Source organism: Coregonus clupeaformis, chromosome 18 (assembly GCF_020615455.1).
Source record: "Coregonus clupeaformis isolate EN_2021a chromosome 18, ASM2061545v1, whole genome shotgun sequence".
NCBI lineage: Eukaryota > Metazoa > Chordata > Actinopteri > Salmoniformes > Salmonidae > Coregonus > Coregonus clupeaformis.
In genome coordinates this window covers 5,465,570-5,488,345 of record NC_059209.1, presented here as the reverse complement: position 1 = coordinate 5,488,345, position 22,776 = coordinate 5,465,570, and the positions used below count along the sequence as shown (strand labels likewise).

At 45.4% G+C, this 22,776-nt stretch overlaps 1 protein-coding gene and 1 pseudogene across 2 annotated transcripts in view; both read right to left on the bottom strand.

Moving 5' to 3' along the window:
* LOC121553843 (protein phosphatase 1 regulatory subunit 29) overlaps nucleotides 1-22,776 on the bottom strand; it is a 142,864-nt gene that overhangs the window by 55,171 nt on the left and 64,917 nt on the right. For both annotated transcript variants that reach the window (XM_045226752.1, XM_045226751.1), the window contains exon 2: nucleotides 9,057-9,125. The gene's annotated coding sequence lies outside the window, so the exon portion shown is untranslated. The remainder of the gene's footprint in view (nucleotides 1-9,056; nucleotides 9,126-22,776) is intronic.
* The window catches only part of LOC121553877, a 71,349-nt pseudogene continuing 58,343 nt past the window's right edge, over nucleotides 9,771-22,776 (bottom strand).

Here is a 22,776-nt window from a genome sequence, read left to right as displayed (position 1 = left end):
AGAGAGAGAGAGAGAGAGAGAGATAAGGGGGGAGAGCTAGAGAGAGAGAGGGAGAGAAGGGGGGAGAGAGAGAGAGAGAGAGAGAGAGAGAGAGAGAGAGAGAGAGAGAGAGAGAGAGAGAGAGAGAGAGAGAGAGAGAGAGAGAGAGAAAAGGGGAGAGAGCTAGAGAGAGAGAGGGAGAGAAAGGGGGAGAGCTAGAGAGAGAGAGGGATAGAAGGGGGGGAGAGCTAGAGAGAGAGAGAGAGAAGGGGGAGAGCTAGAGAGAGAGAGGGAGAGAAGGGGGGAGAGCTAGAGAGAGAGAGGGAGAGAATGGGGGAGCGCTAGAGAGAGAGGGAGAGAAGGGGGGGAGCTAGAGAGAGAGAGAAGGGGGGGAGCTAGAGAGAGAGAGAGAGAGGGGGGGAGCTAGAGAGAGAGAGAGACAGAGAGAGAGAGAGAGAGAGAGAGAGAGAAGAAACACCAAACTGAAAGGCAGACCGCTTTATTACCAACTCCCTCTAGACATGAGATGACATCTTCTGAGAACGACAGATCCTCACTAATAAAGAGAGATTGACTGGGCTCTCCTGACCCTCCTCTCTTTTGCTTTTTCACTCTTTCCTTCTCTTTCTCCCCCCTAGCACCCCCCCCCCCCTCTCTCCTCCTATCCCGTCTCTTTTCCTTCTGTTTTTCCCTTTCTTTCTGTGATGTATCCCAGAGCCTTGTGAGCTAATTAACACATGAACGCTCACGTACACGAGCGCACACACAAACACACATGCACACACACTAATTAAGAGGTAAAGTCTCGTTTTGATTCGGCCATCAAGCTAATTAGGGTGAGGATCTCTGGAATCTTTCATGAGCCATTTAGCAACGAGAGGGATGTGTGTGTGTGTGTGTGTGTACACACATATGGCATGTGTGTACTGTTTGTGCCCTTATGTTGATGGGCTGCAACTTAAACAGTCTGCATCTCTCTCGTTCGCCCCCTCTCTCTCCTTATGCTCTCTCTCTTTCTATCTCTCCATCCTACTCCATTTCCTCCATCTCTCTCTGTCTCCCTCCACGCTTCTTCCCTCTTTCCTCCCTCTCTCCTTCCTCCTCTCTCTCTCCTTTCCCTCAGACAAACACACACAGAACATAAACCAGGGGAGCTGTCATCACACATGATCTGGCTTATCAGCCTGACAGCGCTCACTTAAAATGAAATAAATCTGATCTCCATAAAAACACACACACACACACGTTTCACACATGCTCCCTCACTGCAGCATGATATGATGACTGAACCCGAATGCTAGGCTGCATCCCAAATGGCACCCTATTCCCTTTATAGTGCACTACTTTTGACCAGGGCCCATAGGGAATAGGGAGTCATTTGGGACGCCACCCTAGATTAGCTGGAGTTCAACTGTTCAAGTGGTGAAGGGAAGTTGATACTACTTTATGGTAATTCCTTTTGAGTAACCCTGAAGTGACCGCATTGGAGTACTCGTACTGACACTCACAGTCACTCTCTCCCTCTCTCTTTCTCTCTCTCTCTCTCTCTCATGTGCCATCTCTCTCTAGCTATCCATCCAGCTCACATACATACACACACATTTTCTGTCCCTCCAACTGTTGACTTCATGCCTCTATAGTGACTTCTACTGTGCTGTGAAGCGACAGTAGTCTCCACAGTGACAGAGGCTCTACTGTACTGTGAAGTGACAGTAGTCCACAGTGACAGAGGATCTACTGTACTGTGAAGTGACAGTAGTCTCCACAGTGACAGAGGCTCTACCGTACTGTGAAGCGACAGTAGTCTCCACAGTGACAGAGGCTCTACCGTACTGTGAAGCGACAGTAGTCTCCACAGTGACAGAGGCTCTACCGTACTGTGAAGCGACAGTAGTCTCCACAGTGACAGAGGCTCTACCGTACTGTGAAGCGACAGTAGTCTCCACAGTGACAGAGGATCTACTGTGCTGTGAAGTGACAGTAGTCTCCACAGTGACAGAGGCTCTACTGTACTGTGAAGTGACAGTAGTCTCCACAGTGACAGAGGCTCTACTGTACTGTGAAGCGACAGTAGTCTCCACAGTGACAGAGGCTCTACCGTACTGTGAAGCGACAGTAGTCTCCACAGTGACAGAGGCTTTCTAGAAATAGTCTCACCACTGAGAAAACATAAGGAAATATAATATCTCTTGATTTCAAGAGACACACACCATACAACACACACACACACACACACACTGTGAGTACAGTAAATAATATTGCTATCTAAATGTCAACCAGTGTATTAGTTTTTCAGACAGAGCAAAGCCAGAGATTGAGAAACGAAGAGAGAGAGAGAGGAGAAAAGAGAGAGAGAGAGAGGAGAGAGAGAGAGAGAGAGCGAGAGCGAGAGCGATTGAGAGAGAGAGAGAGAGCGAGCTGCAATACCCCGACTCCCCTTCTCTCCTCTCCATCCTCTTTCCATCCCTCTCTTCCTCTTACCTCCCTTTCCCCCTTTCTCCCTCCCTGCCTCCTCTTTCATCCATCCCCTTCCTCCCCTCTCCTCTCCTCCCTCCACCCTCCTCTCTTATCCATCCCCTTCCTCCCCACTCCTCTCCACTCCTCTCTCCATCCTCCCCTCCTCTTGCCTCCCCTCTTCTTTCCTCCCTTCTCTCTGCTGCTCTTTTTACATGCTTTGCATGTTTTACATGGAAGCATATCTACTGTGTACAAGTAATAGGGGGATGAGACTAGGGGAAAAGAGGAGGAGGGAGAGGAGGACGTAAATAAGGAGAGGTTGTCTCCCTTTTCATATTCCCTCTCTCTTTCTATCTCCATCTCCCTCTTTATTTTAATGTGTTCACTCTTCCGCTGTCCCCTATCTCTTCAGCAGCCTCCCTCTGCACCTCTCCTCTCCCATTCCATCCATCTCCCACATCTCCCTACTGCCCTCCCTCATGTTCTCTCTCTCTGCCATCCTTTCAATACCCATCACTCTCCCTATTGCTTTTCCATATGCATCTCTTTCCATCTTTTCCTCCTTCTCTCTATCTCCCCTCTTCTCCAAAATATTCACCATCATATCTTCCACAAACTCTCTATCTAATATCTCTCCTCCACCTACCATGTCGCTGTCTATCACCTTCCCTCACTCTTTCTTCTCCTCTACTCTGTATTTCTCTCTCCCGTCTCTCCTGCCCTCTGTCCCATCTCTCTCTCTCTCTCTCCCTCCCCCCCTCTGTCCCATCTCTCTCTCTCTCTCTCTCTCTCTCTCTCTCTCTCTCTCTCTCTCTCTCTCTCTCTCTCTCTCTCTCTCCCCCTCTGTCCCATCTCTCTCTCTCTCTCTCTCTCTCTCTCTCTCTCTCTCTCTCTCTCTCTCTCTCTCTCTCTCTCTCTCTCTCTCTCTCTCTCTCTCTCTCTGTCCCATCTCTCTCTCTCCCTCTGTCCCATCACTTCCTCTCTCTTTACCTTGATTTTCTATACCCTAATAGTATCCCTTTTCCCTCTCTCTCTCTTCTCCTCTACCCTGTATTTCTCTCACCCATCTCTCTCCCTCTCTCTCCCCCTCCCTTTGCCCTCCCCTCTCTCTACCTCTGTGTCTTACTCCAGCTGCATTCTAAGTGTGTGTAGGAGGTTGAGTCAGAGACAGAGGCTGGGGGATCTGCTGCTGCTGTTGCAGACAGATCTGTAGGCTGATAGGAGTGGCACTACACCAATGGGGATCTCTCCCCCTCTGCACCAGACACACACACATGCATTGGTTTGAATACTTACACACACACGCATGCAAGCATACACAAAAAAAATATGCATGCACATGTTTGCAGGCATACAAATCAAACACACACAAAAACACACAGTCCCTGCCTGCCTTCTATGCCACGCAAGTGATGATATGTGTCTGATATAAAGAGCATAAACATCTCTCTCTCAAACACACACAACCAGATGCCTTCACTCTATCACTCACCTATCCTTCCATCCATCTATCTGTCTATCCATCCATCCATCCAGTCATCCTCTCTCCTTTACCATGCATGTCTGTCCATTATGATATCCATAATCCTTCACTCCCCCATCCAACCATCCTACACACGCACACACACACACACACACACACACACACACACACACACACACACACACACACACACACACACACACACACACACACACACACACACACACACATACACACACACACACACACACACACACACACACACACACACACACACACACACACACACACACACACGCCCACACATATATATGGGAGATAAAGACTATCACAGAATCATACACACACACATGCTTACTCTATTCCATCAATCAATGTGCACATACGTATATATACACACACAAATACACTCTTCCTCTCCCTGCATCCCTCATGGTTGACACCCCCACATCTGCAGTAGGAGTATCTCACCAGTCATCTGCGACAGCAAACATGAATCAAATCACCTACTGCCCAAAACTAATTGAAAACTATAGCAGTGAGCAGCAATGTACGGGGTTCACAGGAAGACAGAAAGGACGCAAGATCAGTTGGATAACAAAGCAGGCACTCTATCATGTAGGAACTACTATCTTACTTTAATCATGAGTCTAAATACAACATCTGGAGTGAATCTGATGTATGGTTCATGAGGAGATGGTTTTGAGCATTAGTGTTACATATGCAAAGAATGAGTTGTTAATAGTTTCCTTGTTTTTTGAGATACCAATACCAAATTCAGTGTGGTTCATCTTAGGGAGGTCCCTGATAGAGATGACACATTTCAAGTTGATAGACCACTGTAGATTTACAATGGTTTAAATGGACATGTAAAATCAGATTTTTTATTTGTGAATAACAACTTTTGACCAATCCTTTAACTTTTCTCAAACCATGGGCCTACATTCCAAATTTGTGTAATTTGGTTTTATGAAGTAGATTTTTGAAGTATTTCCTCAAACTCTTTAGGCACTATTGTGGTGAGTCCAAAGACCACATTTTGAGTGAATCTGACTTTTACTCCATGAGAAGAAGATTTTTTTATGATTCTTTTAAGCATTAGCGTTACATAGTCAAAAAAGTGAATTGTTAATAGTGTCCTTATTTTTTAAGATATCAATGCCAAATGTTACATGGTTCATCATGGTAATATCTATGATGACTCTAAAAAGTTTGAAGTTGATAGACTATTGTGAAGTGGATTTAAAAAGGATTGAAATGGACATGTTTCAAATCTCTAGGTCAAACGGGGCGAAGGGTAAGAGAGTTTAAGTGGGATTGCTTATAACAGTGCCGCCTACAGGAAAATCGGTGCCATTCTTTTTGACCAACTTACACATGGCCTCTAGTTTCTATTTGCCAAATTAGAAAAAACCTCACCAATCTATTCTTGAGTTATTTGACCAAATCAAGGAAATAATTATATAACAATAACAATAGGTTTCACAGCATCACTATGATCCCATAATAAAATGGAGATCATATTCTTCCCTCATACACCTAATGAAAGACCAATTACATTATCATCACACACACATGCAGGCAAACAGACATGCATGTGCACGCACGAACACACACACACACACACACAGAGACACACAGGCAGGTATGTATACACAAACACACCTGGCCCTAGCTCAGCAAAGTGTGACGAAAACCGTAATTAACAGACCTTTTCAGAGGAGTGAAAGGGTTGTTGTTGCCCGCGGCAACTCGGACACTAAAACAATACGTGACCCAATTAACGAGGTCATTGCTGTCTCCCTGGTGTTAGGGATTCTGGGTATGGCCTCAGGTAATGGACACACATGCACACACAACACACAGCTGGACACTGATATGGCCTGTGGTTAGGGACAGAGTAGTACAGTACTGTTTGTTTCCCCCAGTTTGCACACAGAGCCGGACATTCACAGGAAAACACAGTAAATCCCTTCAAATAATTCATTATAAAAATTTATGGCTATTGGGGGCCCAGGAATGTGGTCCTCTGGGGCAGAACTGGCCTGCAGACCGCTAGTTGCAGACCACTCTTATAGACAGATATAAGAAGATCAGCCAGTCAATCAACATGTCAAAAGTTGAATTAAATAACAATGTTTTCTCATCAGAGGATGAATAGAAAATAATAATATTCTGATTAAGAGCCGGATAAGCCAAGATTGATTGACTCCTATAAGCCGATTAGTCAGCTATATCCAAATTGTGTCCATCAGCATCTAAGACGTTGTGTGTCATATTTGTATTTGGTACCAGGGTTGGGGTCAATTCAAATTGAAGTCAGTCAATTCAAAAAGTAAACTGAAATTCCAAGTTCATAATTGTACAAAATTGCATCTATTGTCAATGACTTCTAAATAAACTGAAAAGATGAAATAATTTATTTAAAACAGTTTTCAATGTATTAATGTCAAATTTAAATCACTTCCTGAATTGACCCCAACCCTCTTTGGTACACATAGGCAAAGGCCCAGAGGTCCAAATACTCTGGTGAGGAAAATACAGCCCAACACATTTTTTCTCTACACCAGCCTGTCTCAAACCCTACTGCATCAAAACCTAATTAAAACCCTATAAAGACAAGAGCGTGTTATCAGCCTATTCCAATGACTACAGCTGTATCCCAAATGGCACTCTATCCCTACATAGTGCACTTAGTCCCCTATGGGCCCTGTTCAAATGTAATGCACTAATATAGGGAACAGGGTGCGATTTGGGACACATCCCTATAGGTCTCTATACACCTGGGCTGTCTCTGGGAGGCCAAGGTTTCAGGCTGAGCTATATGAAAAAACTGTTTTTAAGGAATGTTTTATTGTGTAACTGCATTTCATTGGGTATGGCTAGCTTTAGATTCAAAGTCTCTTTTTCCGGGTCTAATTGGCGCTAATGTATGTTGTGTTGTCTGGGTGGCTCTGGACTTGGCTCCACCTCTTTAGAAGTACATATGCAGCCCATTAGTCCAAGTCTTTGTTGTTACTGCCTCTCTTTCTTTCTCACTCTCCCTCTCACTTATTTTCTCTCTCAACTACCTCTCCATCTTTCTATCTCTGTGACACTCTGTTCACCTGCGTTTCTTGCCCTCTCTCTCTTTACCTCTCTCTCACCTTCTCTGTATTTTGCCACCTCTCTATCCCCCCCCTCTTTCTCTCTCCATCCCCATGTTTTTAAGTGCTCTGGAGCACCAAGCTTTCAGGCCCCCATGTACCATTCAACAAGAGAGAAAGAACAAAAAAGGAGAAGATGAAAAAGGAACAAGAGAAGTGCTGTACTTCCACCTACATACACAGTATAACTCATAATATGCTCTCAGAAGCTCACAGACAAAACATGTGACACGTCCCAAATGGCACCCTATATAGTGCACTAGTTTTGACCAGAGCCCCATATTTGCTCCTTAGTGATAATCTACCAGTCAGGAAACAGGTTAGGACTATACAGTATGCTTATAGTACAACCTGGTACAAGAAAACTAAAGTCTGTTATATACTATACAATGTTTATACCAATGTCCCAAGTAAATCATGAATGATGGTATATTGTTCACAGCCAAGAGTAACCATAGCTGCACATGTGTGTGTGTCTGTGTGTGGCTTGACGTCTTACAATTCCTCTGGGACTGGATTCAAACACACACACACACACTGGCTTCGCTCTCCTCTCTCTCTCGCTCTCTCTCTCTGCTGTAATGGTGCCAGCTTGATTTACGCCTGGCTTAAAATGGCTGTCTCATGAAGGACTCTCTCTCTCTCTCTCTCTCTCTCTCTCTCTCTCTCTCTCTCTCTCTCTCTCTCTCTCTCTCTCTCTCTCTCTCTCTCTCTCTCTCTCTCTCTCTCTCTCTATCTCTCTCTCTCTCTCCTACCCTTCTCTCCTACTGCTTCCTCCCCCTCCCCCCTTCACCCTCTCCACATTTGGACTGAGGATTTCTGGGCGAGTTCCCCACTCCTGTCGCTCCAGCAGAAAACTGCAGACGGTCAGTGGAAAGTGATTTTGGAGTGCTTTTGATAGCCCCTTTCTTCCTTACCTTGGGGTTCTTGACATTTTAATCCCACCACTCAGTCACTCACACACACACACACAAACACACACCTACCTCTCAGTCACTCTCTTGCCTTCTCTCTTTACTCAGACGTATTCATTTCCTTTCCTAGTCTCTTTCTTCCCGCCTCTCTTTCACACTCTCTCTCTCGCCCTCTCTCTCTCTCTTTCTCTTTCTCTCTCTTTCATAGAGCAGGTGTTGACATTTTTTGACTGTCTCTCACTTTCTTTCTTCCCCCTCATTTTCTCCCTTGCCACATTCTGATATTTTTACCATCTCGCTTATTCAGTCCTTTTCATTCTACTATCGTCTCTCTTTCACTCTCTTTTCTCTTAGTAATCAGGGCCTGTATTCATAAAGCGACTCACAGTAGATCCTACATCAGCACTCCTAGTCTGAGACGCTTTGTGAATACTAGACCCTGTTCTTTCTTTTCCTCTCTCGGGGGACTCATCTTTCTCTTTCTCTCTCTCCTTTACGCTCCCCTGTACTCATTGGATGGTAATGAATTCTACCACAGGTCTCTCTGTGCCCGTGGCCTTCCTTTCCCCTTCAGTCTGATCTTCATCCCCAGTATCCTGAATACTCTCTGGCAGTCTCTTAGTAAGAGGCATGTTCCAGGTCGTCTCTATTGCAGCCGCACTATAAAGAGTATCACATCTCACAACGCCTCAGGAACCACATTCATATATATATTAAAAAATATATATATATATATATATATGTTTTATTGTCGCATACACCGGATAGGTGCAGTGAAATGTGTTGTTTTACAGGGTCAGCCATAGTAATATGGCACCCCTGGAGCAAATTAGGGTTAAGTGCCTTACTCAAGGGCACATTGACAGATTTATCACTTTGTCGGCTTGGGTATTCGACCAGCGATCTTTCGATGACTGGCCCAACGCTCTAACCGCTACCTGCCGCCTAATTAATATGATATAGCAACAGCACATCTGCAATAAAGATTATCTGGAATGCCACTTAAATGTTTTCTGCCCAGAGCTATAAAGAACGTTCACATATGGTAATTACTTCAAAGGGTAGTCTGGTACTCACGGTCTTCGCTGGTCTTTACCCTCGTTGTCCACTTCCTCTATGGCCCTGTGCTCGCTGTACAGACTCTCACTGTGTGGGAGATACAAGGTCAGAGGTCAGGGCAATACAATAATACAATACAGTACAAGTTTATTGTCCATTTGTAACAGCGCAGAAATGTGTCTCCTGCTCAGTTCTCCCCCAGATAACACACAACATACACACACATTGCAGTCCTCATTACTAGATACCTAGTTATACCTCTATAGTGACTATTCTGCATAGAGCCATATAAAGAGTATTATACCTCTATAGTGACTGTTCTGCAACAACTCACGTCCTGTTGTAAATCAAGAGAGACGATCCAGGCTCTCCCTCTCAAGATTCACCAATGGAATTTTCTTTGTTTCAACATACTTTTTCCCGCTGAAACTCTAACATGTTCAAAAGCGAATATTTCCAACATAGAACGTGGGGAATAGTCAGAGGCGATCTATAGGACACTAAGGTCATTTTGTTTGTTATTTTGTGATGTCATTAAAAATGTTATAAAGGAAATACTGTAACTTGGAAAGTATACCCACTACATGTATGAAGGTTCCATACTATTACATTTTACATTTTAGTCATTTAGCAGACGCTCTTATCCAGAGCAATTAGGGTTAAGTGCCTTGCTTTAGGGCACATCGACAGATTTTTCACCTAGTCGGCTCAGGGATTAGAACCAGTGACCTTTCGGTTACTGGCACAACGCTCTTACCCACTAAGCTACCTGCCGCCCCAGACCAAAGCAATTGGAACTTAAACTGTTACAGTGAATGCATGGAAGGATGTGGGTTTGAGAGTGAAAAGAAACACAGATTTGTTAAAAACAAATTATGAAAATAAAGAGTAAAGCGGAGTGGTTTGTAATATGGCAGATCATATGAAGAGGGTGGACTTGAAGGGAAAGGTTGAGAGAAGGGGGAAGTCCTTGAGCTGTCTGTGTGGGCTAGATCACCGGTCCATCATGCTGAGGATCATCTCAGGGGTGAGATCTCCGTTGGACGCAACCTCTGCTACAGGCAGCGCCACCCTGCCTCTGCCTCCTCTGACTGCTCAACCACCACCTCTATGGCAGCCTGCTCAGCCTCTGGCTCATTCTTCACTATGATGTTCTCTATGGCACCTGTATTCTCATCCTCCACCTGGATGATGGCTGCTGCTGCAGCAGCCTTGCCCCTTAGGGGTAGCCTTGCTAGCTTTGGCAGGTGAGGCGGGTTTGGGCGCATTCTTGGGGGTCTACCGCGTTTCCTCTTCACGGGAGGCTCCACAGGGGCAGGGATAGGCTTGGTGGGTGGAGCCTGCTCCAACTCCATCTCCTCCTCCTCCTCTTCTTCGTCCTCCAGCAGTGCCGCCTCAGCCTCCTCATCCTCTTCATCAATGTCATCCAGCTCAGGATCAGCATTGTCCTCACTGTCGTCGTCATCATCGTCCTTCCTTGAGCGCATCTTCCTCTTCCTCCCACCTCGTCCTCTCTTGGGTGGGGTTCCATTCTCTCCTTCACCAGGATCCCCGTTACAGTTCTCTGCATGTCTGGCCATGGTGTTCCTGCGGGTGAAGGTCTTGCCACACTTTGTGCACACAAAGGCAGTCGGCACAAAGTTGGGGTCATGGTAGCGCCGGAAGTGCATGTCCAGCTGCTTCTGACGGAAGGTCTTCTCGCACTGGCTACAGGAGTAAGGCTTCTCTCCTGTGTGCGTGCGCCTGTGCATCAGCATGTGGCGCTCTTGTCTGCAGCAGTAGTCACACTGGTCACACTTGAAGCGTTTCTCATTCTTGTGGGACTTCTGGTGCTGGATGAGAGCGTAGCGCTCGTGGAACACAGCATCACAGTAACGGCATTTCCTGCCCTGCTCAATGAACGAGTGCTGCTTACGCAGATGGACACCCAGGTCACTCTTGCGGGCGATAACTGTGTCACAGTGGGGGCAGTGGAACTTGGCCACGTTCTCTGTGTGCTTCTGCAGGATGTGCATCTTCATGGTTCCACTCTGGGTGAAACGGGCGTGGCAGATGTAGCATTCATATGGCTTCTCTCCCGAGTGTGTCCTCATGTGTCTCTTCAGCTTGTAGGTGTCTCTGCTGGCGTAGCTGCACAGACTGCACTGGAACGGATGCTCCCCGGTGTGGGAACGGATGTGCCGCTTCAGCTTGCTCACCTCCACACTGGCATAGTCACACATGGAGCACTTGAAGGGTTTCTCATGAGTGTGCTTGTAGCGACGATGTCGGACCAGCTCTCCGCTGGTCACAAAGGCCATGTCACAATCTTGACACTTGTGTGGTCTGGTACCTGTGTGTGTGTTGAGGTGGTTCCTCAGCAGGGTAACGGTCCTGAAGGCCCTTCCACACAGATGGCACTTGTGGGGCCTCTCGTCCGTATGGCTCTTCATGTGTCGGTCCAGGTTGGAGCGGCGGGGACAGGTGTAGCTACACAGCTCACACTGGAATGTTTTCTTCACACCCTTCTTCTTGATCTTGGTGGGTTTGGGGGGCTTCATGTTGCCCACCACCTTCTCTGCGTTGACCTCAGAGAGCATCCCCTCCTGCTGCTCCTCCTCAAAGTCATAGACAGACACATCCATGTTGTCTTTGTCCCCCTCTGTGTTGTAGCGCAGCTTGCTCTTCTTTGCCTTCTTGGCAGTCTTCTATGCGTTGTGCATGTAATATGAAAAATTATGAAAGTATTTTTGTTATTTGAGAAGCTATAAGAGATCATTGTTTTCCATGAGCTTTGCACAGTGAGTAATCGCTGCCCCAAAGTGAGGTCAGAAAGCGTGCCAGCCTGCTCGAACCGCCCCTTTCGACCAAAGTCTATAAATGATGGGTTAAGAAAAAAAAACATATCAGACCAGAAAAGCATGAAGCGGCAGCTACATGTTTAAAATGGCTTGAACTTTGAATCTCAACACGAGGTGGAGGCGATAAGCTCACCTCCCGGACAATCACTGGTACGGCTGATTAGCTGTCCTAAGTATCTTCGAAAGCTAATTTAAGTAGAACCATCCTGCTACTCTGCTCAAACCATCGTATTATGCTACTCTCATCACCCCACTGGGGAACCATCGATATGGCTGGCTAACCTATCTTCAAAGAAGCAACTTCAAGAGCAAATGGAAGAAAAATCTATTCTGTAGTTCTGTTCAGGACTACATGACAAGTTACTGGATACCAGACAACTAGGAAGAAGGACAACAGTAGAAGACTGTTGGAACCATGTCGGACAATCAGAGCCTTACCAGCGTGCCGCGAAAAGGCCAAAACCCCTTTCCAAGGCTGCCCTGTTCAGCGAGAGATTCCCGGCGAACCCAAGAATTTCACATAAATACATTCATGATTTCTTACTCAAAGTGGGTGGCGGTTCGTGTGCAAAGTATATGGGTACTGAAGGTGAGAGTAGTTTCTGAATGTATCAAGGTTACGTGTCTCTGTCTCTCGCTCTCTCCCTCTCCATCTCTTCTTTAACAAGCAGCCATGTTGTTGTCATTCCGCTAGGGCCTGTTTTTTCCAGTCAATAACCGGTGCAGTGTGTATGTTTATCCTGTGTTCCCATTTAATTAGCTAGTAAATAAATAATTAAACCAATTTGTGTATTTGTATTTGTATTTATTAAGGATCCCTATTAGCTGCTGCAAGGCAGTAGCTACTCTTCCTGGGGTCCCGCAACATTAAGGCAGTTTAAAATCTTACATGACATTATATTTCATAACACTTTACCCAATACATTTAGTGTGTTCCCTCAGGCCACTACTCCACTCTCACATATTTACAATACAACATCCATGTGTACGTGTGTGTAGAGTGAGTGTCTATATGTACGTGTGTATGTGCCTGTGTGTGTGTCTCTTCACAGTCCCCGCTGTTCCACAAGGTGTATTTTTACCTGTTTTTTAAATCTGTAGTATTGAATCATAAGTAAGGCTCGGGTTTCTGCAGATGCAAGGAGGTTACAACTGTTCAGAATGATGATATGATGCGAGGTTATGATGAATAAGTTGACTGTTTATAGATGTGATAGGTAAAGACCTTTTAGAGATGAATTGTCTATTCCTCCCTCTGAATTGTTGGGAAGGGCCTGTAACTAAGCATTTCACTGTTAGTCTACACCTGTTGTTTAAGAAGCATGTGACAATTAAAATGTGACTTGATTTTATTTGTACCCGTCCCTCTCCTTCCCTTCTTTTCCTCTCCTCCGCCGCATCCCCCCTTTCCTCCAACCCTGCTGACCCCAATAATTCAGCTTTTCTCTTTTTCATACCATCTATTCCTCTACCTCCCTCCATCTCTCCCCAGAGAGATCAAGAAGCATGTCTCCACATTGAGAGGAAGAGGGGGAGGAAAGGGAGAGAATGGAGAAGAGCAAGAAGAGGAGGACGGAGGAGAGAGAGAAACAAACTGTAATGTCTGGCAAATTCCCCGTTCTTATCTCCTCTCGCTGTTTTTGTGGAACGAGCGCTTTGAATTAGGTCAACAGGATGGCAACATGGGGTGAGAGGAGAGGAGGGGTGTAAAGGAACGGGGGGGAAACAAAATAGATAATAAAGGGGGATGAGAGAGAGAGGGATGGGGTGTGAGGAAAGGGGAGAGGAGGGGTACGATGAGAGGAGAGAGGAAGATGAGAGGAGAGAGGAAGACGAGAGGAGAGAGGAAGATGAGAGAAAGATGAGAGAGAAAACAGTGGGAAAGGGGAAAGGAGGGGTACGAGGAAGATGAAAAAACAAGATAGATGAAAAGGGGGAAACAGACAGAGGAATACACTCTTAGAAAAAAGGATTCCAAAACGGTTATTCAGCTGTCCCCATAGGATGGTTCCAGGTAGACCCATTTTTTAACCAAAAAGTGTTCTTCAAAAGGTTATCCTATGGGGACAGCCGAAGAACCCTTTTAGGTTCTAGATAGCACCTTTCTTTTCTAAGACTGTAGGGTAAGGAGGGGTACGTTGAGAAGAGGAGGAACGTGAGCAAGAGATAAAGAAGTTAAGAATGAAAGAGAAAGAGGGAGAAAGAGAGAAAGGGCTTAGGGGGAGATCTGGAAAGGGGGATAATTTTGATGTAGACGTCAAATTAGCTCTCATTGCAACCGGCTGTGCTTGACTTCAGAGTCAGAGGGGAGGAGCCAGATGAGAACGTAGAATCATTCTCATGCCTCTCAGGCTGACAGTGATCATCTCTCGTGGACAGACGCACACGTTAAATAAATTGTATCGTAGCATCTGACAACAGACTGTGGGATGCCCTGACTAACAAGGAACTTTGTTTTCCAGTGACCTGATTTGTCGTAACTGATCATTTGGCCCAGAGACTTTTCCAGAACTGGCTGATAGTTTTCGACTAGGGAGGTGGAGACTTCACTGGTCTCATTAGGATCTTTTCTCATAGATCTCCCACCAAGATTTTAGTTTTCCGAGATTCCTCTCAGACTGTCAGCGCAAACAGCTATCAGTCAGAGACAACAATGCTCTCTCAATAGTCTACTGTATCACCGTGGAGGAACCTTGGCTTTATAGTCAACTGGGATACTTTTACATTGATGTGAAATGTTGATTTTAAATGATGCCAGGATGACAAGGGACTGTCCCGGGTAGAAAACTAAGACAATTTATATACAGCTCCATCCAAACTAATTGGTATTCAATTCTTAGATCCTTTGTGTGTGTGCGTGTGTGTGTGCGTATGTGTGTGTGTGTATGTGTTCAACTTGATAGATTTAGCTGAGAGATTTGGATCCATCTACTTAACATTCACTGGAGGCCTGCACCACTTCAAAAGCCAAAGATGTTGGGGGGCTAAATATAGAACAGAGGAAACTCTCTCACACACACACACACACACACACACACACACACACACACACACACACACACACACACACACACACACACACACACACATATACAGACACACACACACACATACAGACACACACACACACACACACACACACACACATATATACAGACACACACACACACACACACACACACACACACACACACACACACATATACAGACACACACACACACATACAGACACACACACACACACACACACACACACATACAGACACACACACACACACAGACACACACACACACACACACAGACACACACACACACACACACACACACACACACATACAGACACACACACACACACACACACACATACAGACACACACACACATACAGACACACACACACACACATACAGACACACACACACACACATACAGACACACACACACATACAGACACACTAAACCTTTGCTGATCTGTCTGACCAAGAACTGCAGGGGTTTGTAGGGCCTTCTGTAGCTCAGTTGGTAGAGCATGGCGCTTCAAATGCCAGGGTTGTGGGTTCGATTCCCACGGGGGACCAGTAGGAAAATGTATGCACTCACTAACTGTAAGTCGCTCTGGATAAGAGCGTCTGCTAAAATGTAAAATAATATACTTTGCTTTCTTTCTCTTTTTCAGAACCCTCTCGCTGAGCGACTAACTGAATTTTCGGTAATTTTTTGGTTTTTGAACAACGTTGGTTCAATTAGTTAAATTCCATTTAGTTCCTTTTTTTCTGTGAGCGCATTGCACAGCTTCTTTAGAGATAAATCAGATAATGCCTGAACTGTGTGATGTAGTAGGGAGTTTCCAACAGGGCAATATTTTACATAGTTTAACGCAGAAAACGTGTTAATTAACTACAATGACCATAATCCATTGCGCGCCTACTTGAGACGGAGAGAAAAGACAGAAGGTGTATTCAGCAGTTTGTGTGCGTTACCCTGCGTCTGTGTGAAGACGGGTGGGGGTCTTCAGAGAGATGGGATCACTTTAGTTCTGACATCTTTTTGTCTGTTGGAGTGGCTTGACTCAGTCTTTGTTGAAGTGTGATTGAATCTCAGTGATAGGTGACTGAACACTGACAGTTTCCTGTTTTCTCCCTCCTCTCTCTCTCTCTCTCTCTCTCTCTCTCTCTCTCTCTCTCTCTCTCTCTCTCTCTCTCTCTCTCTCTCTCACCCTCCTCTGTCTCTCTCTCTCTCTCTCTCTCTCTCAGTTGTCATATTTCAAGAGATCATCAGTCATAGAGAGACTGGGCTGAGTCTTGTGACATTTCAAGCTCCCACTAGCTAATTACTGACTGTTGCGTCGCCATAACAACAGGTCACTGACATTACCAATCATATACAGGTACAGTATATGTCAAAATAAAGGAAACACTGACATAAAGTGTCTTAATAGGGCGCTGGGCCACCACAAGCCAGAACAGCTTCAATGCACCTTGGCATAGAGTATACAAGTGTCTGTAACACTATTTGAAGGATGAGAAATTCAATAATTTGATGGTTGTGGAAAACACTACATGAGAGGACCTCATCGAAGCCACACTCAGGTCCCTAGAGGGGGCGGCAGGCCAGAATGACGCACCCAAGCTTGACCGCACAGCAGTCACTTAACTCAGTCGCCTGCTCTCACTAGCCCCAGAACTGGATGACACATGGGCTTATCCGAGTCAGAGGAAGACTCAGGCATTCAGATGACCTGGACCTGGATGTCATTCCTCCCATAGTGGTAAACTCTAAGCAACCAAGCTCCTGATCCAGAGCATCAACACAAAGCTCCACCACCCGGAAAACGCTGTCTCAGGCGCCACTCCAGAATCTCCCAAAAGTGTTCAATTGGGTTGAGATCTGGTGACTGAGACACACACACACCCTTTAAACCCCCTACCTTTTATATAACTGCGTGTTAGTCCGGGTTTTCAGTGAATTTATGTTTGAAAAATATATATTAGAAAAATTCTGATCTGACATCTGTAACATGAACACATGAAGACGACTGTTGTCTGGAAATATGTTAGATTCCCAACATTGTCATTGTGATCAATCACAGCAGTCAGGTAGATCTGCAGTTTTGTTTACATTCTTATTCTCTCTCTCTCTCTCTCTGTCATGCAGTACAGAGCTTACCTTTGGTTTCAAGTTTCAGTTTCAAGTTTCAAGTTTTAATGTCACATGCACAAGTACAGTGAAATGCCTTTCTTGCCAGCTCTAACCCCAACTATGCAAAACAAAAACACACAATATCTAAAAAATAAGACATAAGAAATAAGAAGAACAGGTTAAGGCTCACAGTGGGACCATGTGACTACCTAAGAGGAGCTCACATTGTCAGAGTCACACACACACACACACACACACAATCTTCTACTCTTCAATCTGCCACTGCTCCTTCTTTACCACCACACTAAATGCACCATGGTAACACTCTGAGGGAATACAAGATGTGTTAGACAAAGGCCCTGTTTAAACACTGATAGAAATGCTTCTTTACCTCCCCATCCGCCTTTCCTTTAAGTTTACACTGACCACTGATCTGATATGACTTGATAGGTAGAAGTGTAGGATCTTAATGTGACCAGTTTCTCACAGCAGGAAACTAATCCTGCATCAACAGGAAATGTGAATTATTGTGTGGATTATAATTAATGGACATTTTTGTAGGGGTTGATACATTTTTAGTTAGGGCAAATCATCTTACATTTTAAAGTGGAAATTACAAACTTTAGAAGCCTTTTTAAACCGTGAATAAACTACACGTTTTAATTTCCTGCTGTACAGGACATTTCCTGCAACAAAAGGGTGATCAAATTAAGATCCTACATCTATAGAAGTGAATGGAATACTTGCATTCACCTATCATACTGTGTTAGATCAGTGATTATACCTAGAGGGAGGGTTGGAGTGACTAGCAAGAAGTACAGAGATTTTATTTTGGGCAAAGGTAGAGAGAGTCTTAAGTGTGATGTGGAGTTAGTGTGCGCAGAGAGAGTGTGGAGGGTATTTTGTCTGGGCAGCGGTAGAGCGAGGGTGTGTGTGATGCTGTGAAGTGTGTGTAGGTGTGTAGGGGGTAGGTACTGTAGTGAAGATGAAGGATATTCCCAATGCTAGCTCCCCAGTGCGGCCCACGTTCCACACAGCAGCTGCCAAACTGTACTGCACCTCACACACACACACACACACAAGTACACGCACACACACACACACATACACACACACACACACACACACACACACACACACACACACACACACACACACACACACACACACACCACGTACACACACAGGCACACACACACAATCCCTAGGGATGATATGTGTTTTTATCCACCGAAATAAGAAACAACTAATTAACGCTCTCTTGATGTTTTCACATCGTACGCCACATGTTAACCATGAAATACGGAACGTGTGTGGGTGTGTGTGTAGAATCAAGCATCAACCGAACGAGGCTGAAAGGATGAAAAGAGGGCGGATCTTGGTGGGTATAAAGGACTCTGATTGGAGGATAATTGAGAAGGACTGTTCCTGATTTGGGCGTCTGTCTGCCGATCAAAGGGAGTGAATGGGGAATAAGGAACAGATGGAAGAGTGAACGAGGAGTAGAAAGAAAAGGGCGATAAAATGATGAACAAGGCCATAAGAGGACCAATCAGAGAGTTGGGGCGGCAGGTAACCTAGTGGTTAAGAGCGTTGGGCAAGTAACCGAAATGTCGCTGGTTTGAATCTCCAAGCCAACCAGGTGAAAAATATGTCAGATTTTCCTTGAGCAAGGCACTTAAACCTAGTTATTTCCTGTAAGTCACTCTGGATAAGAGCGTCTGCTAAATGACTCAAATGTAAATTTAGTTTCTCTGGCAATTAGTTCACTGTTTTGTGTCATGATGGATATTGTCCTGGGTGATAAGCCCATACAATCACATAGAGGAAAGGCTGGGCATTATAAAGTAGCTATAACAGCTGTTATTGTCAACTTACTCTTTCAAAGGTAAATGGAAATACACCTTCTCTATAGAACCCAGTTCCAGAACCATGTGAACGCTCATGTTCACAGCCACTTAGCGTCTCTCTCTCTCTCTCTCTCTCTCTCTCTCTCTCTCTCTCTCTCTCTCTCTCTCTCTCTCTCTCTCTCTCTCTCTCTCTCTCTCTCTTTGGTATTTGTGGTCCTGGCAACTGAACCTTTTTTTGAAACACCATTATTTTTGTCTTACTGAGATTTACTGTCAGGGCCCAGGTCTTACAGAATCTGTGCAGAAGATCTAGGTGCTGCTGTAGGCCCTCCTTGGTTGGGTACAGAAGCACCAGATCATCAGCAAACAGTAGACATTTGACTTCAGATTCTAGTAGGGTGAGGCTGGATGCTGTAGACTGTTCTAGTGCCCTCGCCAATTCGTTGATATACTGTATGTTGAAAAGGGTGGGGCTCAAGCTGCATCCCTGTCTCACCCCATGGCCCTGTGGAAAAAATGTCTGTGTTTTTTGCCAATTTTAACTGCATACTTGTTGTTTGTGTACATGGATTTTATAATGTTGTATGTTTTTCCCCCAACTCCACTTTCCATCAATTTGTATAGCAGACCCTCATGCCAAATTGAGTCAAAAGCTTATTTTTTTTATCAACAAAGCATGAGAAGACTTTGCCTTTGTTTTGGTTTGTTTGTTTGTCAATTAGGGTGTTCAGGGTTAATACGTGGTCTGTCGTACGGTAATTTGGTAAAAAGCCAATTTGACATTTGCTCAGTACATTGTTTTCACCGAGGAAATGTACAAGTCTGCTGTTAATGATAATGCAGAAGATTTTCCCAAGGTTGCTGTTGATGCATCTCCCACGGTAGTTATTGGGGTCAAATGTCTCTCTCTCTCTCTCTCTCTCTCTCTCTCTCTCTCTCTCTCTCTCTCTCTCTCTCTCTCTCTCTCTCTCTCATATGTGATAGCCCCACCACCCACTCTTTCTTTTAGAGGGTCTCTGGTTGTGACATGGAGCCAGTTGGAGAGATGACCACTCTACGACCACTTATAAGCACTATATGAACACCCTTCTGTGCACCTAGGTGTTGAAGTCTCTTACCTCCAATAGAATCACACTACCTTTACACAAACTGCCTCCACACACACCCTGTCCTTCACATTTGTGGTTGAAGCCTGCGTTGATCTATCTCCCATTGATCCAGACATATCCGTGGTTGCAGCCCCATACACTTCCTTTATCAGTGAGGCAGCACTAATAGCAGTCTGTATCGCTGACATCACGTTTCACACCCATTACCTCTCAAATGGGTCACGGTGGAACAGAGCCCCATGCTGTCCTTGACCTCACAGTCAGAGTGCTCAGAGTGCTATAGCAGCATAATGACTGTTATTCACCTCAGGTGAGGAAGGGAGAGAGAGAGAAAGAGAGATGGGGGAGGTAGGGAGGGAGGGTGGGGGGGAGGGAGGGATGTCTGGGTTGTCAGAGTTTCGAGTGAGTCAATGAGAGAGTGGGATGGAAGGGAGGGAAAGAGAAAGAGAGGGGAGGGAGAGAGATAAAGAGAGGGGAGGGAGAGAGAGAGATAAAGAGAGGGGAGGGAGAGAGAGAGATAAAGAAAGGGGAGGGAGAGAGAGAGAGGGGGGGACAGAGAGAGAGAGGGGGGATAGAGAGATAAAGAGAGGGGAGAGAGAGAGAGGGGGAGAGAAAGAGAGAGATAAATAGAGGGGAGGGAGAGAGAGAGATAAAGAGAGGGGGGAGAGAGAGAGATAAATAAAGGGGAGAGAGAGAGAGAGAGAGAGAGAGAGAGAGAGAGAGAGAGAGAGAGAGAGAGAGAGAGAGAGAAGAGAGAGAGAGAGAGAGAGAGAGAGAAAGAGAGGGGAGGGAGAGAGAGCTCCTAACCCTAACCCTAAAACTAACCCTATCTCCTAACCCTAACCCTAACCCTAATTCTAACCCTAACCCTAATTCTAACCTTAACCCTAAACCCCCTAGAAATAGCATTTGACCTTGTGGGGACCAACAAAATCTCCCCAGTTGGTCAAATCTTTCTTGGACTTCTGGTCCGCACAAGTATAGTTAAACATGTCCACACACACACAAACGCACACACACACACACACACAAACACACACACACACACAAGTCAGAGAGATGAGACCACATGTGGAGAGGAAGTTCTGTTCCAAATGGCACCCTACTACCTATGGGTAGTGTACCATAAAGGCAATAGGGTACCATTTGGAACACAGCGGGAGATTTGGAGTCTGACTGTGCCTTTGTGAAGGGATGAGTGTGTGTGAGAGAGACACACTGTGTTTAAGACACACACACACACTGTGGTTCATCTCACCTGTGGTTATTAGAGAGGCTATGTGAAGCCCTGGGGAGTGTGTGACGTGTGTGAGTGAGTGCGATTTATCAGCCCTCTCCCCGGTTGATGACAGCTGCAGTCTCACAGCTCTTTCAATCTCCCTTCCTCTCTACCACTACTGGACTCTCTTCTCCTCTGCACAGAGGCCCTGTCCATGGTGCTGACATAGTATGGCCCTGTCCATGGTGCTGACATAGTATGGCCCTGTCCATGGTGCTGAAATAATATGGCCCTGTCCATGATGCTGAAATAGTATGGCCCTGTCCATGGCGCTGAAATAGTATGGCCCTGTTCATGATGCTGAAATAGTATGGCCCTGTCCATGATGCTGAAATAGTATGGCCCTGTCCATGATGCTGAAATAGTATGGCCCTGTTCATGGTGCTGAAATCGTATGGCCCTGTTCATGATGCTGAAATAGTATGGCCCTGTCCATGGGACTGAAATAGAATGGCCCTGTCCATGAGACTGAAATAGCATGGCCCTGTCCATGATGCTGAAATAGTATAACGTTTATGGCAGAAAGAGAAGGCATAAGAGAAGGAATGTAGGAATTGAAGTGTATTACTAAAGACAGTTAGTTTTAAGACAGCCTACTGACTCTGTACTCAATGCCAACCGCCTCTCTTGGCGGACGTCTCCACACTGCAGGCTGCACCTCACACACATACACACACACACATACACACATACACACACACAGGCAAATTGCACTTTGTTCACAACCTATTCCAACTCTGATGTCAGAGCGCATTACCCACAATCCATGTCCACATGACAGGATGGCCTCTGCTCAGTCTGCTTGCTGTCAGTGTGTGTGTGCGTCTGTGTGTGCATACATGCTTGTGTATACTTGTGTGTGTGTGTGTGTGCGTTTGTGTGTGTGTGGACATGTTTAACCATACATTTGCAGACCAGAAGTCCAAGAAAGATTTGACCAACTGGGGAGATTTTGTTGGTCCCCACAAGGTCAAATGCTATTTCTAGCATGACCAGCATGCGTGTGCTGGTGTGCACATGTGTTGGTGTGTGTGTGTGTGTGTGTGTGTGTGTGTCTACCGGTGGATTCAAAAAAGGTATTTAAAATGTGTGTCCAGTCTTGTATGTCCATTTCCCCCAAGACTCCTGTCTTGACAAATTGAGCTTCAGTTCCTACACTATGTATGAGAGGAGACAGAACTACAGGGTCTGTCTGGCTATCTCACTGTTAACAGGGTGTAAGAACTAGAGGAGACAGACAGAGTATAACAACTACAGGATCTGTCTGGCTAGCTCACTGTTACCAGGGAGACTACAGGAGAAGCCCAGACTGGTACGTGTAGTGTTGGGTAAACCCTGGGTCAGTCATGGCTACAAGGCTGCAGAGAGATGGGGAGAAGTGAATTCAGATCATGCTCCTGTTATTCTAAAATGTTTTTTTCCTTGAGGAAGCTCAGTGAAGCTCAATGAACTTTTGAACTCACTGGTGCATACAGTGATAACTGGAACTGAAAAATGCAATTCAATGTTGTGTCAAAGATA